Source organism: Lepidochelys olivacea (assembly GCF_965140295.1).
Source record: "Lepidochelys olivacea isolate rLepOli2 genome assembly, chromosome: 14".
Classification (NCBI taxonomy): Eukaryota; Metazoa; Chordata; order Testudines; family Cheloniidae; genus Lepidochelys; species Lepidochelys olivacea.
The window spans coordinates 30,364,559-30,388,357 of record NC_140424.1 but is presented as its reverse complement, the minus strand read 5'-3'; the positions used below and the strand labels follow the sequence as shown (position 1 = coordinate 30,388,357).

Sequence of the window (23,799 nt, the reverse complement as noted above, 5' to 3'; positions counted from 1 at the left end):
CCATTGGCAGGGTACCATGGCCAATGGGAGCTACAGGGGCAGTGCGTATGGGCAAAGGCAGCCCACAGAGTTGCCTGGCCACACCTCTGCCTGGCAGCTGAGGAAAGGGGGATGTCACCGCTTCCGGGGAGTCCCCTGAGGTAAGCACCACCCTGAGATCTCATTCCATCCTGTGCCCAAATCCCCTGCCCCCTCCCACACACAAACTTCTGCTGCTGCTGGGGGAGGGGGCCATGGTGGCCTGAGACTGCCTCAGCAGCAGCCAGATGCACAGGCTGCTGCAGAAGTCACGGAGGGCCCAAAAAGTCACAGAATCCATGACTTCCTTGACCTCCATGACAAACTCGCAGCCTTACTTATCACTAACCAAAACTTCACATGCCCTAGAAGCCAAATAAATATCGGGCTCATTTGCTGCCATTTTACTAATAAGTTAAGAAAGAAGTTGCAGAAGGTCAGTGTAGTCAAAATAAGGACTAGAAAAAGGGTCTCCTATGTGGAAGTCCCAGCTCTTAGCTACTCAGCCCTGCTGCCTTTAGTCTGGAAGCATCTAATATATATTATTTTTTTCTCCTATTGGTAACCATTACACCACAGCAGAGTCACCAATAGGAGTCTGGAGTCCTGATCACAAATGTTCTACTGATGACCAACAAATACTTGCGTAATCCACTGGCAAAATGAGTGTCAAGTCCCCCTTTAGTGGCTGGTCCATGAACAACACAGCAATTATTCCCAGAGCTGACGTGGTGGAGTGTGCACTGGGAATCTGAAAAAACTTGATTCAAATCCTGTAGCTGAGCCAGGGAGGGGAACTTTATAGTTCAATGTCAGTTTTTTCTTTGTTGTATTCTTTAAAAAAAATCTTTGTGTCTGGTTTTAATGGTTTGTTTTATTCACACAATGTGGAAACATTTCAAACAGGCTCAGAGTTTATAAACAATTTTATCTGTAGTTTATGGGGTGAAATGTAACAATGTGGAACTGCCGCTGTTCCACATCTCAGCAGTTCGTCACATAAATTGCTTGTTAGTGTCAAACCCTGGCACATTTGAAAGCTAACAAGTACAGTGACCAGCGAGCTCCCTCCAGAGCACACTGACCAGTTCCTGATTTACATGGTTATATGTAGTATAAACCCAGACAGGCTGAATAGCAGCATCTCATTGTAAAGCCGATACTCTCATCATAGCGACAGGCACATTCCCCACTATTGCTGGGGTAATACAACAACATGGAGTAGTAAATCCCATGATCCTACCCCCCAAAAATATATTCAAATGGAAAATTAAAGTGGAACAAAAAAGAATTTAAGAAAATATTTTATTTATAGTAAGTAACTCGAGCTTAAAAGGAGCCAAGAGGGATTTTTAAGAACAAGAAAATTACCACAAATATTGATAACAGATTTTAAAAGCACTTAAAAGGCTTCCCATGGGATAAATGAAATGCAGTCTCACTTGCTGTAATATTTTGTAAATCTCCCTCTCTTGCTCTGTTTCCTTCTCCCTTTCTTTCATTCTATCAATACTTTTATATGTAATTTTTTCCAGCACTCATTTCCTATTTCTGTTTATTTCTCTCTTTTTCCCCAACAGTCAGCTCATCGTCTCCAGTTCCCTCTTGTAGCTCCTCCCCACAGCAGCTTCCCCTCCCAAGTGTCTTCAAGGTATCACTCTCCATTCACCATATTGCCATCCCCTTCCCTGGGTATCCCTGTCTCAGGCTCTGACCCAGCAGCCTTTTAGAGTCCTCCACAGCCACAGAGAATAGTGACAAGCAGACTGAATGACAACGGCTGTAATGGGATTGGATTGCCTATCCAGATCACTGTGTGCTCTCTGTTGTTATGACAAGCACCAGGACACAATGAGATATTGTAGCTTCCAGGGTCATAGAGATGAGGTGTGACAACTGGACATCCGCCAGGGTAAAAAAGGCTGGGATATTTAAGGCTAGAGAAGCCCATTTAAGCATTCCCAGTGAGATAGTTCTCTCCCCACCCCCCATCCCCATGTCTCAGGAACATAGGCCTGGGATTCGGGCCCTGCACATCCCTGATCTGGGGCTGTGGGTGCAGCTCTTATGAGAGAATCCATAGGACTTCCCATTGGAGAGTTTCTGCCCTCTCCTGCCCTTCCCTCATGGTTGCTGTTAGGATATAGATATTCAGGCCTGTCTGTAAAGGCCTATACTCTAAGAATTTAGGTGTATTCTTATCATTTGGCTAGTGATAGAGGTATAAAAGAAAGAATCAAAATCACTGTCTGCTGGTGTAAGGGCCTTCTCTTACTGTGACAGTCTGAGGCCCTGTTCTTAGGCTAAGGCCTGTGGCTAAGCAGCAGAGGCAGCCATAAGCTGGGAAGCGAACAGTCACATCCTCACATTCCAAACTAGTCACATTGAAATAAGGTGCTATTGGGCTGTTGGAATACAATCCTGTCCTGATAGTTCCTATCACCTCCAGAGAAAGGGAAGTGCCTAGAAAATGTAAAAGGAAACTTAATTTGATAGCATCCTGTCTGGCAAGAACTCACTTATCAATAGCTGGGATGTGAAATCCTCACTTCTGTGTTGTCTTGTCATTGTAGTTCCCACTTTGCTATTGTTTGTCTGTATAATCTCTGTCTGGTTCTGTGATTGTTCCTGTCTGCTGTATAATTAATTTTGCTGGGTGTAAACTAATTAAGGTGGTGGGATATAATTGGTTACATAATCATGTTACAATATGTTAGGATTGGTTAGTTAAATTTCAGGAAAATGATTGGTTAAGGTATAGCTAAGCAGAACTCAAGTTTTACTATATAATCTGTAGTCAATGAGGAAGTGACTGGGTGTGGGTGGGCATGGGCATGTGGGTGAGGGAAATGGGAGCAGGGAATGGGGGTAAGAAAATTGGAATCATGTTTTGCTAAAGGGGGAAATGGGAACAGGGAATGGGAGTAAGGAAGTTGGAATCATGTTTGGCTAAGGGCAGGAATGGGAACAGGGACACAGGTGTAAGGCTCTGTGGTGTCAGAGCTGGGAAGGAGGACACTAAGGAAGGAAACTGGAATCATGCTTGCTGGAAGTTCACCCCAACAAACATTGAATTGTTTTCACCTTTGGACTTTGGGTATTGTTGCTCTCTGTTCATGCGAGAAGGACCAGGAACGTAAGTGGGTGAAGGAATAAGCCCCCTAAAAGTTGCCAAATGGCCTAAGGGCAGGGCTAGAAAAGGGGGTGTGGCACTTGACCCCCTAGCTCCTTCCATCACCTCCTCAGAGCCCAGTCTGTCATCAGGGATTCAAAGAGGAGGAGAGGGTGTGGGGATGGGAATGTGCAGAGTTTGTCTCAAAGACAGACTGTCTCTCACAGGGGGCACCTTCATTTCTGCTTCAAAATCTGTCCTGTCTCAGAACAGCTGGGGCTGGGCGGGGCTGTCCTTGCAATGGCTCATCCTGGATGTAAGAGGGTGCTGTGGGGCTGGACCAGAACCAAGAGCAGGGAGCCTGTCCCTGCTGTGCTTTCAGTGCCCCCTGCTGGCTCCATGCAGGGGAAGGAAGGTGAGAAACTTTCTCAGGGCACCCAGGGGTGACATTGTCACCCCTCTGCCTTAGTAAAACAGAGATTTGTTGGTGCTAAGATGAGTGGTATAAAAGAAAGAATCAAAATCACTGTCTGCCGGTGTAAGGGTCTTCTCTTACTGTGACATTCCTGAGGCCCTGTGCTTAGGCTAAGGCCTTTGGCTAAGCAACAGAGGCAGCCATAAGCTGGGAAGTGAATGGTCACATCCTCACATTCCAAACTAGTCACATTGAAATAAGGTGCTATTGGGCTGTTAGGAATACAATCCTGTCCTGATAACGCCTATCACCTCCAGAGAAAGGGAAGTGCCTAGAAAATGTAAAAGGAAACTTAGTTTGATAGCATCCTGTCTGGCAAGAATTCACTTATCAATAGCTGGGATGTGAAATCCTCACTTCTGTATTGTTTTGTCATTATAGTTCCCACTTTGCTATTGTTTGTCTGTATAATCTCTGTCTGGTTCTGTGATTGTTTCTGCCTGCTGTATAATTAATTTTGCTGGGTGTAAACTAAGGTGGTGGGATATAATTGTTTACATAATCGTGTTACAATATGTTAGGATTGGTTAGTTAAATTTCAGGAAAATGATTGGTTAAGGTATAGCTAAGCAGAACTCAAGTTTTACTATATAGTCTGCAGTCAATCAGGAAGTGAGTGGGTGTGTGTGTGTGTGGAAAATGGGAACAGGGAATGGGGGTAAGGAAATTGGAATCATGTTTGGCTAAGGGCAGGAATGGGAACAGGGACACATGTGTAAGGCTCTGTGGTGTCAGAGCTGGGAAGGGGAACACTAAGGAAGAAAACTGGAATCATGCTTGCTGGAAGTTCACCCCAATAAACATCGAATTGTTTACACCTTTGGACTTCGGGTATTGTTGCTCTCTGTTCATGAGAGAAGGACCAGGGAAGTAAGTGGGTGAAGGAATAAGCCCCCTAACATCTTGGTGCCGGTGACGGACTCGGATGCATCACATTGGATAGGTGAGTGGCAGCCTGTAAGTCCCCCTCCCCAACAGTCCGCGCAGCTGCTTGGAGTGGGTATCGCAAACTCTCGTGATGGTAGTTGGGGGTTCTGGCAAGCCAGGGTAAAGGATTTTTTGAATAAATGGATAAGGAAGAACCAGGGCCCATCCCAGGTGCAGAGGTCAAACTGGGATGAGATTAAAAAGGAAACGGAGGAAGTGTTAGGGGACCCAGGGGGATGGGGGGTGGCTGAGGAGCCCACCCTCCTTGGTATATAGGTAGTGGAAGAAGGTCCCTGCCCATGGGGACTGAATGCCTTCCAGGGAAAGGAGGCACTTCAGTCTGCTTGTGAGAGGTTTGAAATAAGGGCAGCATTATGGGAAGCTGCCTGTAATCTTTCAAGTTTGGTGCTGCTTCAGCAAGGGCTGCTGAAGGGTTGTAAATTAGTGTAACCCTTCTGCCTATCAGAGTTGGCAGCAACAAGGGCCCGGTTCAGTATCTAGGGGATCCATTTCAATAACACAATGCAAACCGGCTCGAGCCCCCACCCAGTGACCTGGGACAAATATATACCACCCCCGCTGGGTGCCTCCAAGAGGCAATACTTCCCCGCTCGCAAGCACATAGTCTGAGTGTAGCAAAAAGCCTTTTAATAACAGAGAGAAACATTGTGGCATTATGTTGGGGAAACACCACCAACAGGATTCATAACACAACCCATGAGCAAAAAAATCCACCCCAAACAAATTGGGGCATGCCCCTTTGCCTTTGGTTCTTGAGTCCAGCAACCCCAAATCACCCAAAGTCCCAAAAGTCTCTGTCCCTGGTCAGGGCAGCCCCAGAGTTCAAAAGTTTATCTGCGGAGCTTTACCTCCCAACCTGGGTGGAGATGGGACGGGGGTAAGAGGCACCTTACATGATCTGAAGCTGACCGCCCCACAGCTCCATAGGCCTTCGCTTCGCTCCGCCAGCTGCCCTATGAACTCCTTCGCTCAGCTCCGCTCCACGGCCCACCAGCAGCTCCCGCCGTCCCACGAACTGCTCCACCAGCCGGTCCACAAACTGCTCCATGTCCCACCAGCAGCTCCTGCTGTCCTACGAACTGCTCCACCAGCCTGTCCACAAGGCACTCCAGCCCTCCCCGCAAACTGCTCCACAATATATTTTCAGGTTTCCCCACTACTTAACACAATGCTCAGTGATTTCAGCTCTTTGGTGAATTCAGCTTGTAGTAGGGGAGCTTCCGTGCTAGTGCACCATAAGCCCAAAGTGAGCTCAGCAGCCTGTAACTAGACTCCTAATGGAATCAAAATTAGCTCTAGATATTCCACAGTGGAGAGAAGAGGAAGCACAATTAGCATGTAAGACCCTCACCAAGGAACCCATACCACCAAGTATTAATACTTGTCCCCAGCCTCTCTCAATTCACAGAGTTTTAAAACCCATGACCCTTGCCTAGCGAGTGCTACTTAGTTGATGGTGAGTCCCTCCATCATAACAAAAGGCCAAGTACAGTTCCAAGCACAGTTCCCATAATCAGGGTAATAACAATTTATTCTTCCTGCCCCAATAACAGAGACACTGGGGATCCCACAGCAGCCAAAGTGACCATTTGGGCAGCTATGGCCTCATTCTAGGCGGGGTGGGTGTGCCTATGCAAATGAGATCAGCCCCTGAAGTTCTTTTCCACAACTTGCCACACCTCACCACCAGATGTCAGGGTGGAGCTCATCCTGACACTGCTTACATCAGTTAGGGGTAGTGAAAGATGATTTGGCACAAAAGGGTTTATAGTCAAAAGCAGAGTTAACAGACGACCTTTAGAGACTGGAGCTGGGACTTGGTCCTGGGGGAGTGGAGAGAAAGAAGGGGAAGAAAAAAAAAAGTTTCCAAGTGCAACCTGCCTTTCCACACTCTTTTGTTTTTCTGAAGTTTTAATAGAGGGCACTTTGGGTACTTATGTGAGATGTCAAGAAGGAAGTTTTTGTTTAATGATAAAACCCAGTTATATAAATGTAACTATATGTGCAACTCTGTGCAGTCACATTGGATGGAAGCTTGGTAATTAAATTATCCAAGGGGGTCAGGTAGAGTGGCTACTACCACCACTATGCTTCTGTCCCCAGAAGTCTTTACAGCTATTCTGAGGGAAAATGGGCCCTTTTCCCACAGAAATGCGGTCTATAAGGGACTGCTGCAGGCAGAGAGAGAATCTGATCAAAATTATTTGACTTTTGGGTAATGTAATCAAAATCACTAAAGGATGGAAGGGGTTTCTATTGGAACTTAACTTGGCTGACCCTGGTTGTGTCTCGTTGTACAAGATGAAATTGGGGTACAGTTATGTAAAAGAGTAATCACAGTGCAAACGATGTTAGGCAAAAGAGAATTTTGTGAGTGTGCACAGGTGAAAGGAAAAGAGGAGGAATGATGGGAACACTGAGCCTTGGGGTGGCTCTGGGGGATCAGATTGTTGCTTTGGTGGGTGTGCATGAAAATTCTGTAGGCATGGGGGATGCAGTTATACCTTGTGTAAAATTAATATGGCTAATATAATGTTATGGAGGTTAAACTATATGGAAGGAATTTTCATTTTCCCAGGATGTGTGCAGTGTATATTGGAGAAGGGGTAAAAGAAATGCAAATAAAACATGGTATTTCATTAAAATCCTAATAGGGCTCCAAAAGGAGCCACAATACGTTGTGCTTTCTTTTTCAGATCTCTGTGTGTTTTGGAGCAGGAGATGAAAGTGGGAAGTAATCAGAACTCTGGTGGAAGTAAAATGTTTCCCTTTTAAGACAGTGTCTGAGCTGCTAACAGCTTTGGATCCAAAAGCAAGCTAGTAAGCCTCTGTGTGTAAAGGCAAATCACCTAGCTGATGGGCACAAAGGAGCTGCAAATAACGAATACATCTGGTCAGCAAACAAGCTGCTAGAAGACTCAGATTATGGCCCTCTAGGAAAGGGAGGTGAAAAAACAAGTCAAGCCTGAAAGTAAGGGGGACAGGTTAACCTTAAGGGGTGTGTGTGTGTGTGTGTGTACAGTGCTAAAATCTGAAGCTGTCTCTCAGCTATTACCTGAGAATAAACTTAAAGCTTGGTACAGCAGGGAAACTATTGCAAACATGGTCTGTTGTACAAGAGGGGAAACTGAGGTAAACCACCTCAGGAATTTCATAAATGACCAGTGAGTGGGGTAATTCACTAGCCTGACTATAGAACAAAATAAGGACAGCCAGGAGGTAATTCTTCTATTTTTCCTGCAATTAGCAAGGAAGTTTGTAAAAGAAAGTGGTATTATTATTAAGCAATAGTCTGTCCCCACCAGGGGGGTGGAAATTGTTTCTTTTGCTTTTCAGACACTCTACAAGCAAGCTGGTGCCAGCGGAAGAATAACTCAGAATACCATGGATCTATGTTTTGTGGTGTTTGTCTGTGGTGTTTGTCTTGTTGCTAGCATTGCTGTGTTTCAATGAACAAAAAACCTCATGATGTGGGTGGGGGATAGCTTCAAAAGGCTGACCTTTGGGGGGAGATGTGTATGGGAATGCAAAATACTCAACTAGGAGGCCAGCACCTGTGTAATAGCTACCGTGGTACCTGGAAATGGAATGGCAACTAAGGTGGTCCCCACAAGCCCTATGGAAATAATGAGAAGGGGAGGAGCTCACTGGGAATCAATGGAGGGGTGTGTAAAATAGTGTAAATCAACAGAAGATGTTTGGATGTGCCCCTCTCCTATGACTATAGAGGAGCAGGATCAATGGCCTATGCAAGGGGTGGACAATTGGGTGTACTGTGTATAAGGTGTTTTACTGGGAATGTACATATTACTGGGGGCACAGTTACACCAGCCCATAACAAAATTACACACATCCACATGCTGCTATCTGGACTTTGGTGCACAAATGGATCTGTGAATCTTACTGCTGTGAATAATCAAACCAGGGCCTACTGCCTGATTCCATACCAAGTGGTCAAGCTGGTTTGGACAATATCCCATTTCTCTGTGAACATTCAATATATATATAAAATATATATATTTTAAGGTCAGGCTTGACAAAGCCCTGGCTGGGATGATTTAATTGGGGATTGGTCCTGCTTTTGAGCAGGGGGTTGGACTAGATGACCTCCTGAGGTCCTTTCCAACCCTGATATTCTATGATTCTATGAATACTTATTTCCAATGGGTTTATTTTATAATTGTATGGTACAAATGAGAGTCAGCAATTTTTCAGCAATAGTGGCTGTGGCAAAATTTGTATTTTTAGGTCTGATTTTCGAAGCAAGTCGTTTTTAAGTCAGGAGAAACTTGGGGTGCGCAAGACAAATCAGACTCCTGAAAGGGCTGAAGTGGTTTGGAAAGGTTGAGAGCCACTGCCCTAACTCATCTCACAGCCTGGGACGTCTTCTCGACTGACGCTCTGCAGGAAAGTTAGAGATGAAGGACAACACCAGAGCCCTGCTTCCCATTAGCGGAAGGGGGAGGAAAGACTCGCCCCTGGGCCTTTCCTTGTTACAGGGACCCACAGTGACACGGACTCTCTCTCACTCTGCAGCTTCTCAGGCTCTGCTGATGGGAACAGCTGCGGGTGGATAAAAGGCAGCCAGGTTCTGTCTGAGACGTGTGCCGCGGAGCTCAAATGGATCTGCCAGAAAGAAGCGGCCGTGATAGAAACAGTGCAACTGAGGATACACATTTGTGTATCTGTAATGTGAAGTACCCCCTGTTTAGTCTCCTGGGTAGGGCCCTACCAAATTCACCCATCCAGTTTGGTAAATTTCATGGTCATGAGATTTTTAAGTCTTTTAAATTTTACAGTTTTAGCTATTTCAATCTGACATGTCACCTAGTTGTAACTGTGTGGATCCCATCCCAGAAGAGGATCAAGGGGGGGTCTCAAGGCTATTGGGGGAGGGGTGTCACGGTATTGCGACCCTGACTTCGGCACTGCTCCTGGCAGTGGTGCTACCTTCAGAGCTGGGCTCCCGGCCGGCAGCCACGGAGCTTTCTGCTGCTGGGGGAGGTTCCTGGCGGTGGCTCTGATCTGGCCCTGGGAGCAGCCCATGCAGGGGACGAGGTCCTGTTCCTCCCCAGCCCAGCCCGAACTTGCAGCTAGAGCCTGGCACACAGTAGGAGCCCCTGCCCGGGATGCTCCCAGCCCTGCCCCTCCCCCATTCCAGAGTCCAGCACTCAGAGGTTAAAAGGGCCTGGAGCTGGCGGTTGGCGGGGCTCCCTCCTGACCACCGCGCTCGGGGCAGTTGCCCACGTCACCCACCCATAAGGTTGGCCCCTCCCCCCCAACCTCCCACCCTCACGTCTGCACTGTTGCTGGCAGCAGTGCTGCCTTCAGAGCTGGGCACCAGACCAGCAGCTGCTGCTCTCTGGCCGCCCAGCTCTGAAGGCAGTTTAGACGTAAGAGGGGCAGTACTGTGACATGTCCCCTCCTCCCCCGGCCAGATGTCACAGGGGAGACCAGATTTCACAGGCTGAGATGCATTTTTCATGGTCATGAATTTGGTAAAGCCCTACTCACGGGGCGGGACTGGGCTTTAGGCAGAGCAGAACTCTGGGCGGGGCTGGGACTCAGGTGCCCCGCGCAGTCACAGTTCCTCTCCTCGGTCCTCCTCACTGGGCTGGGGCCTTGGGGTGTCATTTCTAACTGCCCCAAACCTGCAGTAAGTTAATACCCTGCAATGCTTCTCAGGGTACCCAGGGCTGGGAGGCACCTCGCCACCACCTGCCCTTTGCCTGAGGGAGCCTTGTCTGTGCCTGCCAGGGGTCAGCTCCCGAACTCCACTGGCCACACGCACTCGCTGCTGGGCCTGCCGTCACTGCAGGGTAGGAACAGGCCCACTCTGCCCTCAAGCCCTCTGAGCATCTGTCTGGAGCGAACAGTCCCTGGTCCCCTGGGCACTGGCAGGATTCACAGATTCACTATTTCCAAAGGAACAGTAACATCCTCGGCCCCAGCTTACCAGGTCCAGCTCAGATCACTGCTCCACTTAACACACAGCGCTGCCATAGGCTCACAGCGAAATCACCCCTCAGTTCAACAAAGCCAAGAGTCAAGTAGAAGTGTTGGAAACAAATGGTTACATATAACAAAGTCATAACATGTGTTCTAGAGCCTAGACCGAACTAACAAGGTATTCTCCTGTCTAACCAAGTACAGCTCACCCGAAATCCTTGCAGCACTTCAGAGCCAGGCAGGCTCGGACCCTTCTTTCATGAGACATGCGTACTGTCAGTTTGTCTCCGAGGGGACGGATCCAGTAGGTCTCTGCACACCGAGAGAGATCAGACCGATCCTTTGTCTTTATGCTTAAACACCACAGATGGACACACACACAGCCCCCTGCTGTAAGTTTCTTCCTGTAGATTTCCCTTTTTTGTGGATTTTGCAATCTAATTTTGCACCTGGCTCAGTGCGCAAAGAGACATCCTATGTCAGGCTCACAATACACAGAGGGCCGGACAGGGAGGTAACCTCAGTTGTCTCCTGTCTGAAAGGAGCATCTGAGGTACATCACCTCCCGTGACCTGCCTTAACTCCAAGACCTTAAGGGCACCATTGTCCGTCTAGAGACACTGCTCCTTACATAGTATCCGTACAGAGGTCTTGCTCCAATTATGGTGACCATTGGGCTACTGGCCCTTGATACAGACCTCACATGCCCCCTTTGGTGAACTATTCTGTACACCACTGTGACTATCAGGCATCTCAATCAGGGGAACATGTACTCCTGGCGATATGCAGAGACCTTCCAGGTGATACATCAACTCATCCAGGTTTCAGAGTAACAGCCGTGTTAGTCTGTATTCGCAAAAAGAAAAGGAGTACTTGTGGCACCTTAGAGACTAACCAATTTATTTGAGCATGAGCTTTCGTGAGCTACAGCTCACTTCATCGGATGCATACCGTGGAAACTGCAGCAGACTTTATATATACACAGAGAATATGAAACAATACCTCCTCCCACCCCACTGTCCTGCTGGTAATAGCTTATCTAAAGTGATCATCAGGTGGGCCATTTCCAGCACAAATCCAGGTTTTCTCACCCTCCACCCCCCCACACAAATTCACTCTCCTGCTGGTGATAGCCCATCCAAAGTGACAACTCTTTACACAATGTGCATGATAATCAAGTTGGGCTATTTCCTGCACAAATCCAGGTTTTCTCACATCCCCCCCACCCCCATACACACACAAACTCACTCTCCTGCTGGTAATAGCTCATCCAAACTGACCACTCTCCAAGTTTAAATCCAAGTTAAACCAGAACATCTGGGGGGGGGGGTAGGAAAAAACAAGAGGAAACAGGCTACCTTGCATAATGACTTAGCCACTCCCAGTCTCTATTTAAGCCTAAATTAATAGTATCCAATTTGCAAATGAATTCCAATTCAGCAGTTTCTCGCTGGAGTCTGGATTTGAAGTTTTTTTGTTTTAAGATAGCGACCTTCATGTCTGTGATTGCATGACCAGAGAGATTGAAGTGTTCTCCGACTGGTTTATGAATGTTATAATTCTTGACATCTGATTTGTGTCCATTTATTCTTTTACGTAGAGACTGTCCAGTTTGACCAATGTACATGGCAGAGGGGCATTGCTGGCACATGATGGCATATATCACATTGGTGGATGTGCAGGTGAACGAGCCTCTGATAGTGTGGCTGATGTTATTAGGCCCTGTGATGGTGTCCCCTGAATAGATATGTGGGCACAATTGGCAACGGGCTTTGTTGCAAGGATAAGTTCCTGGGTTAGTGGTTCTGTTGTGTGGTATGTGGTTGTTGGTGAGTATTTGCTTCAGGTTGCGGGGCTGTCTGTAGGCAAGGACTGGCCTGTCTCCCAAGATTTGTGAGAGTGCTGGGTCATCCTTTAGGATAGGTTGTAGATCCTTAATAATGCGTTGGAGGGGTTTTAGTTGGGGGCTGAAGGTGACGGCTAGTGGCGTTCTGTTATTTTCTTTGTTAGGCCTGTCCTGTAGTAGGTAACTTCTGGGAACTCTTCTGGCTCTATCAATCTGTTTCTTTACTTCTGCAGGTGGGTATTGTAGTTGTAAGAAAGCTTGACAGAGATCTTGTAGGTGTTTGTCTCTGTGAGAGGGGTTGGAGCAAATGCGGTTGTATCGCAGAGCTTGGCTGTAGACGGTGGATCGTGTGGTGTGGTCATGGTGAAAGCTGGAGGCATGCAGGTAGGAATAGCGGTCAGTAGGTTTCCGGTATAGGGTGGTGTTTATGTGACCACTGTTTATTAGCACTGTAGTGTCCAGGAAGTGGATCCAGATATTTACCTAGTTTTAAAACAGGCTACATAAAAAGTACTAGCGAAGTCAGTACAAACTAAAATTTCAGATCGTGACTTGTTTACACTGCTCCTGAAAGAGGTACAGTCATCTGGAAAGGTTTAAAACGACTGATGTAAAGATCAGACCCAGGGGATTCCTGGAAAACCTTCTGTGCTGCCTGCCACTTGGCACCAAGGGGTCCCTGGGTCACATACATCTTTCCCCCAAACTCCATCTCTGGGCAGGCTCAGCTCCTCTCTCCTGCAAGGAGGGAACTGGAGCCAAGGCCGTGCAATAGCGCTGTCCGCAGTGTCTTGAGAGAGTGCGCGCCAACCTCAGGGCAGACTGCTGGGAACCAGGGCACAAATCCAAACTGGCTGAGAATTCTAGACCTAGATTTCACCAACCAAACATGCAGGGTAACCTCCCCCGGCATCCTAACAGCCTAGCCATGCAGTCCCCTTGGGTTCTCCGATCTGTCTCGCAACCCAGGTGAGCCTGCCTTTGAGAGACAGATGGTCTCTCACACTCAGAATCACAACAGTATTCAGGTTACTCCCAGTCCCACAGGTCCAGGCACCCCAGGTGAACTGCACCTTAGACGTCACACCAAAGACAGTGCACGTAGCCAGTCTTATTATATGACAATTTATTAAAAAGGAAATAAGATTTATTTACAAGGCTAAAGCTGGTGAACATACATACCTTTTGAAACTTTGTAGCTTAGTTGTGTAACAAAAGCATCTATAGCAGACATGGGGACTTTGGCATGACCTGGCACCTGGTTTGTCTATGTCACACCTACCCCCTCCCTGCCCCTTTCAAACCCACTGGGCTCCAGGAAGGGAGAGAACAGACATTTCTCCTCTTACTCCTACGTTCCAGGCCCTAGGTGTCCCAAGAGGAGTGTAACAGGGGTCCTACTCCCTTGGCAGGTGCAGCGCTCTTAAAAAATGGAAAATTCAAACTAGTTTAAAATGTTCATTCTTTCATCCAAAGCAATATCTGGCAACAAAAACCAGGAACTGGTGGTGTAAACCTGCAAACTTCAAAATCAATTGGGTTTTCAAAACACCCCAAAAACTGACCCATAAAAAAATCTTGTTAAAAAGTTGCTGGGGGGGGGGAAATGGAGAACATCCCCCCTCAGCTCTATTCCAGACCATAAAATGGGAATGAGGAATATTTTTAAAAGATTCCATACATAATTTTCTGTAGTAAAAAGCTTCTGTGGGGGAATGTCAGGGCAGCGAAAGCTGAGGCTGGTGCCTTGGCTCAGTTAGGCAGAGTTCCTGGTCCAGCTGAGGAAGGGTAGGAAAGGCTGGATTTGAGCCGTTCCACTGGCGGAAAAAGAGACGGCACGGGTTGGGGGAGAAGATGTGCAAATAGCATCTCTGGTTTCCACCTGAGTCCACAGTGCTCTGCCCAGTGATGCGCAGAGCATTCCCCGATATTCCGGAATTGCTCAGATGTGACGGTCACAAGAAATCACAGTCCGGCTTTTCCAGGGCTCGATTCTATAATACTCTTGTTACCAGCCCCCGTCCACGGCAGCCTCCTGTGCCTCTGTAAATGCACCGGGTTTCGTGCAGATCCAGGGTCTCTCACTGCTGCATCGCAAGCTGCTGACCGCACTCAGACCGTTCAGATACGCACAGTCTCCTCCTCCTCCGATCGGAAACCTGCAAGACAGAAGCCAGGGAGCTGGTGTCAGGTAGGAGTTGGACATTTCCCATCAGCCACAGGCAGGGAGAGACGCTCTCGCACAGTGCAGGGAGCTGCTGCACTCACAGCCCCTCACCATTCCCCTTCCTGCACCTGCCACAGGCCCCAGCTAGAAAGGGGGCAGTGGGGCAGCAAGGCCAGGAAAGGTTCGAAGATCAACTGACCTCCATGGAGCATTTATGCCGGGTGGGTATTAACCCAGTTCCTACTCTCCCCCCCACCCCCCACACACCCAGCTGGGTCTGGATGGGCCCCTGCAGGCCCAACCCACCCAAACTGCCCCGGGCGCAGGTTCCAGGTGACTCTCAGCGTGGCGAGGAGCAGCCGTAATGCCGCACAGAAGAGCTGGGTCCAGGGCTCCCTGGACAGTTTACATCAGCTCTCAGGCCAGAGGCCTGTCAGGACAGGCTGTATTGCAGGGGGCGGCTGGAGTGAAATGCAGGCAGCACAAACCCAGCGGCCATGGTGTGACCCCAGCCACTCACACAGAGCTTCCCGTGAGAGCTGGAGGCCAGCGCTTCCCACCCGGAAACAGGGTGGGGTCCAGGCCCACTGGCAAATCCTCCCCCATGGTCCCATCCTGGGGACTCACAGTAGTCATGTGATGGGCTGGGAGGAGGCCCAGCACTACTCTTTGGGCAGGCCGGGATCTCCCTGCCCTCAGGCCACCAGCCTCTGGCTCGGGGTGAGATCTGTCCCAGAGAAGGGAGAACCCAGCTCACAGCCACCTGAGCAGATGGCTGTGGATGGCTCCCCGACCAGCATCACCCCGGAAAAGCTCTGAGGGGATGGCAACGATGCACCCAGAGCCTTCTGCTGGGGTGGGCGCCCACAGGGTGGCAGATTTCAGGGTTAACACCCCACTGAGATGCCTGTTTACCCAGTTCGGTAAATTGGCGTTACATTAGCTGTCCTCTAGTCATCGGGTACAGAAGCGGATTTAAATGATAGGTTACAGACTACAGTTAGTAGTCCTGCAATTTCACATTTGAGTTCCTGGTCCTGGTGACTTGTAACTGTTTAGTTTCTCAATTTGTTCCAAAACCTCCTCTAATGACACCTCAATCTGGGACAGTTCCTCAGATTTGTCACCTAAAAAGGACGGCTCAGGTTTGGGAATCTCCCTCACACGCTCAGCCGTGAAGACTGCTGCAAAGAATTCATTTAGTTTCTCTGCAATGGCATGGTGCCAGCTGTGGTGTGGACACACCCCAAACAGGCCTGCTAACAGATGGGCTCATGAGGCAATCACAAAGACAGACTGCTGCCGACATCAGGGCATCCTTGCTGGAATATGTGAAAATATCTGACCCGGATCAAACAGGTCATGAACTGACTTGTTTTCTAAGCCTCCTCTGGGCACATTTTCCAGCTTCCCATCAATCGCAAAGGGCTTTTTTAAAAATGCCATTCAGCTGTAAGTACCTAAGACTGGTCACACTGGGTCAGACCAATGGCCCATCTAGCCCAGTGTCCTTTCCTCCGATACTGGCCAGTGGTAGGTGCTTCAGAGGGAATGAACAGAACAGGGTCCATATCGAGTGATCCATCCAATTCCCACCCAGCTTCTGGGCAGTCAGATGTTTATGGACACTCAGAGTATGGGGTTGCATCCCTGACCATCCTGGCTGATAGGAACTGGTCGAGCTATCCTCTGTGAACTGATCTACTTCTTGTTTCAACAGAGTTATACTATTGGCCTTCACAAGATCCCCGGCAACAAGCTCCACAGGTTGACTGTATGTTGTGTGAAGAAATACTTCCTTTTGTTTGTGTCAGACCTGCTGCCTATTCATTTAATTGTGACAGGTTTCAGAGTAGCAGCCCTGTTAGTCTGTATTCGCAAAAAGAAAAGGAGGACTTGTGGCACCTTAGAGACTAACAAATTTAGTTGAGCATAAGTTTCGTGAGCTACAGCTCACTTCATCGGATGCATTCAGTGGAAAATAACAGTGAGTAAATTTATATATACACAGAACATGAAAAAATGGGTGTTTAAAACTATTTCCCCTTGTTTATTTCTCCCCCCGCTCCCCCACTGTTCCTCAGACGCTCATGTTAACTCCTGGAAATGTACTGGAAATGGCCCACCTTGATTATCACTTCAAAAGGTTTTCTCTCTCTCCCCCCACCCCACTCCCCTGCTGGTAATAGCTCATCTTAAGTGATCACTCTCCTTACAGTATGCATGTTGAATATCCATTTCTTCATGTTCTGTGTGTATATAAATTTACTCACTGTTATTTTCCACTGAATGCATCCGATGAAGTGAGCTGTAGCTCACGAAAGCTTATTCTTAACTAAATTGTTTAGTCTCTAAGGTGCCACAAGTCCTCCTTTTCTTTTTTTTTCATTTTATTGTGTGACTGCCAGTTCTTGCATTATGTGAAGGAGTAAATAACACTTCCCTCTTCACTTTCTCGACCCCACTCATGATTTTATAGACCTCTTATATCCCCCCTTAGTCGTCTCCCCTCATATGGAAGCTGTTCCATATCTCTAATCATTTTCGTTGCCTGCCTCTGTACCATTTCTAATTCTAATAGATCCTTTTTGAGATGGGGCAACCAGATCTGCACACAGTGCTCCAGGTGTGGGGGTACCATGGATTTATACAGTGGCATGATGATATTTTATGCCTTTTTCTCTATCCCTTGCCTAACGTTTTTTAAAGGATGCTTGTTTTTTGCCTCTAACAACCTGGCATTTCCCCCCCCCCCACACAAGGATGTTAAATTTAATTACATTATGGTCACTATTACAGAGCAGTTCAGCTACATTCCCCACTTGGACCGGGCCCTGTGCTCCGCTTAGGCCTAAATCAAGAATTACCCCTTCCCTTGTGGGTGCCAGGATTAGCTGCTCCAACAAGCCGTCATTGATGGTGTCTAAAAATCACTTCTCTGCATCCCATCCAGAGGGGACATGTTCCCAGACAATATGGGGATAGCTGAAAACCCCCATTATTATTCAGTTTTCTGCTTTTGTAGCCTCTCTAATCTCTGTAAATTTCACAGTCACCATCCTGGTCAGTAGTATACTCCTGCTGCTAGATTCTTATTCTTCAAGCATGGAATTTCTATTCTGAGAGATGCTAGCATACAGTTGGATTCATTTAAGATATTTACTCTATGCTTTCCTGGACATATAGTGCCACTCTCCCGCCAGTGTGACCTACTCTGCCGTTCTTTCAGTGCTGATGGTCCAGGGTCAAACCCTGCTATCGGCTCAGCTGGGGTTTGGTTATTTGATCACACCCAGATCCCACTGAAATCCCTCTTGGGATGTCATTTGGGCCATCTCTACTGTACCCCAGTTCTCATGGCAGCCCCAGGCACTCAGCGTTTGTGACTATCAGGCGTCTTTAACGCAGATGGCCCCACTAAAGCCAGACAGATCTGAAAGCTTTGGCCAGTCTCCCAGCAGACAACACTTGCTTCCACCCATCACTAATACACAGAGTACATAGCACTGACTGGTGAGTCTGCTGAACTCGGTATCTCAGACACCAGGGACCCAAAGCCCAGGCAATTCACAGAGGACTTACAGGTTGTTGAATTTGGAGCCATCGGCCCATTTCCAGAGCTGCCCAGGGTCCCTCCGGAGGCCAATCCAGTGGTCAAATCTGCCTTTATAGCGTAGCAGGAAAGCCTAAAAACAGCAGAGGGAGAGGTGGGGTCAGAGCACAGGCTCTGTGCACCAGAGAATCACAGGGATTCACTGAAGGGCTCTGTTTTCAGGGAACAGCTGGGGATTTTCGCCTCCCTCTTGCCCAGCTCTGGGTAATTCAGTATTAACTTTCCCATCCCAAACCCAGCTCCCCCTCACACCAATCTGCCCTGGGCTGGAACAGCTCTTGGGTGCTGCCGGGTCTAAGCTGCCCCCGCACCTCTCCATAGAAGGCCACATTCTGTGTCAAAGCCTCGCCTTACAGAACAGCTGAGCTCCCTTCCCCATCAGAGGGGAAGGGGAAGGAAAGAGCCCAGCTGAGCTCAATAAGGGATGCTGGGAAGGGCCAGGGATGAGAGTAGAGCCACCAAATCCTCAGCCAGAAGGGGCCAGGGCTAAGAGGAGCCCCCCCATCCTCATCTGGCTACCCAAGAGCACTGGCTCTTCAAGTCAATCTGGGATCTCAGTACCCCTTTGGCCCCACACCACCCAGAAGACACTCAAGCCAGCCTAGCCCGAGAGAGGGGCGGTCTCCTTTTGAGAGGGCTGACAGTGAGTGATTCCTGCAGTCAGACACGGACACTAGAGGTGCCCCGGGCCAGCCAGCCAGCCAGCCAGGCCTGGCATTCAGCAGCTGGAAGCTCATTTACTCAGAGCTGCTCCTCGAGCCCAGGTTCTCCTGCAGCAGCTGCTGAGCCAAGACCAGAACATTGCAATTCGAGCATCTCTCACCACTTCCTGCTTACTGTTGATCTCAGCCAGGGAGGTGCTGAGCGCAGAGCAGTGGGTCAGGCTGCAGGTCCAGTTCCTTTCAGCCTCAGAGAAATAGTAGCATTTCCCTCGGTATCCGACCCAGCGACGGGCCCCGGTTCAGGTGACAGAAGCTTAGGTCTGCACACTGAGAATGAGACAGCGACACGTGGTGTGAGCGAGACCCACCACCCGCCAACGAGGAGAACAGGGGGAGATCAGCCCCTGCGCCCCAGGCTTCTGAGACACCTCGAACCAGGGTGGGTACTGAAAGGCCGTGAGGGAGCCAGGAGGACGCTGGGAATCCAGCCCCAGAGGGGGGTTATCTGACTCTGCTCTCACTCTCTTGGGTTCACATTCAACAGGGATGCAGCTGACAAACCGCTCATGCCATGAAGCTCAGGACAGAGAGCTGGGCCCAAGCTCAACAGTTACAACACGGGGTGGGCAGAGAGCTGCAGAGGGAGGGGACAGTTACCAGGGGGCCAGCAGGGGGGCAATAATTAATGGGTAGGAGATTAACTTCAACATGATTTGCCAGGTCTAGTACTCCAAGGAGTTCTGCTAGCCTGGACTGCTGCCCCCTCCCCCTGCTCTGCGCTTTGCTTCCCTGGAGAGGCAGGTTGAGATGAAGACGGGAACAAACTCCCTTCCCTTCAGGAGACCGAACGCCCGCTGCCCGGCTTGTCCAGCGCAGCCAGCCAGCTTCACGGTCACCATAAGCAGCTGCCATCTGCGCTCGCACACGCTGTCTGTGCAGGCGGGACGTCAATAGCACGACGAGACCCTGCCCTGCCGAGGTCACCAGTGGGTGCGTTTCACGCTGCGTTAAGGGAGGTGCCTGTACTGCGTTCCACGGCTCCTTTCAGTGACACGCCAGCACCTGCCCAGCACTGGGCACAACCCGGGGATGCAGGAAGGCCAGGCTGGCACCTCAGGGCGACACGCTGCAGGCAGAGGGCCCAGCTCATTGCTGCCCTGGGGCCCGGCAACAGTGACTTGGACCCAAAGGGCTCAGAGATGGGCTGCGGGGAGCTAATGTCAGTCCTGACACAGAGAGTGCCCAGGTGCAGGGGTCTGGGAGGGAGCAGGAGGAGGGTCGGGATCTGAGAGGGAGCAGGAGGAGGGTCTTGGAGGAACATCCCCCTGGAATCCTCTGTCCCAGGGGCAGAAGACAGGCCAGGAGGAGAGACTGAGTGTGGTGGCTCCAGGGGGAATGGGATGTGCAGAGAGGGGGAAGGGAAGGGCGAGAACTCACCTGCCAGGAGAATGATAAGAACTAAGAACATGATTGCGAGGGCGACTGCGAGCACAATTGTACATGTCTTGTAGTTACATTACCTGCAGTTAGGACGAGGGTCTGAAACAGAAAGACTTTTCAGGCAGGGCCGCGAGGACACGTCTCCCCGACAGCCCCAGGGCTGGAGCTGCCTTAGAACAGTGGTTCTCACCCACCGGTTCATGTACCCCTGGGGGTAAGCAGAGGTCTTCCATGGGGCACATCAACTCATTGAGAGGCTACATAAAAAGCACTAAGTCAGTACAAGCTAAAATTTCATACAGACAATGACTCGTTTATACTGCTCGAAAGACTATATACGGAAAGGTACAGTGTTGATAGTCCAATTGATCTATTTCATAATTAAATATGCAACAATGAGAGAGTCAGCAATTTTTCAGGAATAGTGGCTGTGACATGTTTGTATTTTTATGTCCCATTTTGGAAGCAAGTTGTTTTTAAGTGAGATGAAACTTAGGAGAGTGCAAGACAAATCAGCCTCCTGACAGGGCAACAGTCCTCTGGAAAGGCTGAGAACCACTGGACTCGAACATGCACCGTTCTGTCGATTGCTCCTTCCCTCAGACGCTCTGGGAGAGGAGCCCGGAGGGCCAGGCAGGCTGGGGCTGGCCTCTCCTTCCCCTCAGCCCAGTGCCCTCCCCTGGGCACTCCCAGCCAGGCTGCCAGGAGGCCTGGTGAGCTCAGGGGCACAGAGATAAGGACCTGCATGTCCTGGTGGCAGTTGCTCCAACTGCCCCCCCACCATCCCCACCCCCATTCTGCCCCCTGCCGAGCGCTGGCTGGGCCCACACTGCCGAGTGCCCCTGTCCCCACACACTGGGGTCTCACACTGGCCATACACAGCAGAAGGAGGGAGAATGAACCAGGCAGAGATGGGCCAGGGCTGTCACAAGGGGTCTGACACACCCAGCCCAGGAGGGCCCTGCACAGCCTCACGGCCTCCGCTGTGTGCGCCAGACAGCAGCTGTGAGCCGGGGATCGGTGCCCTGAGAGCCCCTGGGTGTGATCCAGTCCCTGCTGCCCACAGACGGGGCGTTGCTGGGCACTGGCTGCTGCCACTGAGAGCCTGGCCCCATGTGGGGCAGCCTCAGTGTCTCTCTCCAGCCTGTTCCCAGCAGCGACACCCCATTACCTGGCTCTCCTCCAGTCTCCAGGTGTCCCTTGCCCTCAGCAGGCCACTCCTGCAGCGGCTCTTCGCTCCCAGCAGGTCCAGGTGCTGGCCTCATCATCTCTCTCAGCGACGCTCGGGCTGCACACGCTGCTGGAGGCGCTGGGCTGGGGTCGACTCCTCTCTGTGACTGGGTCCGATTCAGCAGCAGCGAAGCCAAGCTGGGGCGGGGGTCCCGGCCCTGCTTCCCCCCGCACCCTGCTCCGGGCTCTCCAGCCGATCTGAAAGTCGAGATGGACCCAGCAGGACAGGTCAGTGGGGGAGGGGAGGGGCGCGATTTGTGGTTTCTCGTTCCCTGCCCAGCAGCCCAACCCCCAGCCAGAGGCGGTGCCATGATGATTGAACCCCCTTAAACGCCATGGCCCCTCCATCCCCCAGGGCTTCAGAGACCTGATCTGCTGAGGACCCCACCCGCCAGGCACCACCCACGCGTGACAGTCCTGCCATAAAACATTTGAACATTTTGACCCGTGACTTCACTTGTTGACCCGCTTCCGCCCTCAGCAAAGGCTCAAGGGGGAGGGTCCTCCGGCGTGTCCGGAACCCAGCGCCCCGCCCGCTGGCTGGCTCGGACAGTCCAAAATGACGTGCCTGGTTCTCAGACTTGTCCCTGCTGCTGGGGATCAGCTCTCACAGCAGGGCACCCCCAGGCTTTCTCCGGGAGAAGCCCCCCCGCCCCCCCCCAGCTGTCTGCTGCCGGGTTCCCGGTCCCTTCCCTCCAAGCAGCCGGGACTGGCGGCTCCCGGAGGCAGAAGACCCCGGGCTGGCCGGACCGAGTCAGACGCGGGACGGTTGTGCCCGAGGGGAGAGCGATAGTAATCCTGAACTTCAGCAAGGAGGAGCCAAGATGGCAATAAACAGGGTCCCACGTCATCGGGGTTGTAGTTGGGTTTGTAACCTCCCGCACCCCGCCCGCTCCTCCACCCCCAGACAGATTTATTCCCTCTCCCTGGGGGCAGAACTTTATCTCCATGTGCCCAGCTCTTCTCTCCTGCCCACAGACCCCCCATCTCCACTGGTCTCACTGCAGAGCAGGTCGGTTCCTCGCTGGTTTGCCTCCCTCTCCGACTGTGGGCTGCTAAAGTGATCTCGGTTGGGCTGACAGCAAAGGGGGGGGGGCGCTCAGGCAGTGGGGGGGGGGCGGGTTGGATCTTAGTCCCAAGAGCTCTAATCTCCAGCTAGGGAAAGTTCCGCCGGGCAGGTGGGTGCTGACCCCCCTCTGCCCGCGCCCCGCTCCACCCCCGCCCCCTTTCCAACCCCTTCCCCAAAGTCCCCGCCTCAACTCTGCCCCCTCCGTGCCCCGATTCCGACTCCTTCCCCAAATCCCGGCCCCGCCCCGGCCCCTGAGCGCCCCACAATCCCGCTCCTCCCCCTCCCTCCCAGCGCTTGCTACAGCGGTTTGGGGAGGGCAGAGAAGGGGCCGCTGGGAGGGGGAGGAGTGGAGGCGGTTGGGTGGGGGGTGGCAGGGAGCTTGGCTGTTGATTCCCCACGGGTGCTCCAGCCCCGGAGTACCCACGGGTGGGCCCAAACCTGCCCCCCCAAATCAAGAGATTAGCTTAAAAATCAGCAAGGTATTAAACAAGGATACAGCCTGTTTCTCCGCTGCCCGGTTTTACAGCCTGTGGGCACGTTTTCAGGCCTTTCTCCATGACACGGAGGGCTATGAACGTCCTTTAATTTTTAAACCAAAGCCGAGATTCTCCCACACTCACTTGTCTCTAGGAGCTGGGACTCCGCATAAAAGATCAAATATGTGTCCGAGTTAGCGCTCTGGTCTGCAGGCCACCTGAAGATCAGCCCCTCCAGCACCTACCGTCTGCCTGTGATCAGCTGGTCAGCGGTGTGCAGGAGGTGCTGAAGGGGGAGGATGGGGCAAGCTCGGTGGAGGGCTGGGTTGGGAAGAGGCGGGGCCTGAGGCAGAGCAGGGGTCAAGCCCCCCCCCCACGAAATCAGTGCCTCGGTTAAAGAGACACTCATGTCCAGCTCTGGCAGAAGCAGGGTGGCTTTGGGGGCATGACCTATGATTCAAAGGGTTGCCAGCTATTATCTATTGCATCAATAGCCCAAAGTTACTAGCCCAATCTATTTATGGAAACAGGGTGTTTTTTAAGCAACACTTTGGTCTATTTAACTGCACCCAGGCTGTTTTGATTGCCAGCACTTGTCCCTCTCTTGTTTCCAACAGGGAGCAAGGGGACTGGACTAGGAACTGTGCTACGGAGAAAGGAGAGGGGAGTGTAATTGTATGAATTAAGCGGCAAAGCCCAAGCAGATGGGGGAGACACGGGTGGGCAAAGGCCAGAGCCGAATAAATAAGGTGACAGAACAAATAAAAGTGTATTTTTATACCTCAAGATAAAGA

At 50.6% G+C, this 23,799-nt stretch overlaps 1 protein-coding gene and 1 pseudogene across 2 annotated transcripts in view; one reads left to right on the top strand and one right to left on the bottom strand.

Annotated features, from left to right (window-relative positions):
* LOC311530265 (uncharacterized protein) overlaps positions 1-23,799 on the top strand; it is a gene marked incomplete at its 3' end in the record, with an annotated part of 506,005 nt that overhangs the window by 370,131 nt on the left and 112,075 nt on the right. The gene's annotated exons all lie outside the window — the stretch shown is intronic.
* LOC311530199 (C-type lectin domain family 2 member D pseudogene) lies at positions 12,941-19,187 on the bottom strand (annotated as a pseudogene). Its single transcript, XR_014714563.1, has 3 exons — positions 18,952-19,187; positions 18,098-18,201; positions 12,941-14,507 (listed from the first exon to the last, which is right to left on the bottom strand). The product of XR_014714563.1 is annotated as a C-type lectin domain family 2 member D pseudogene (transcript).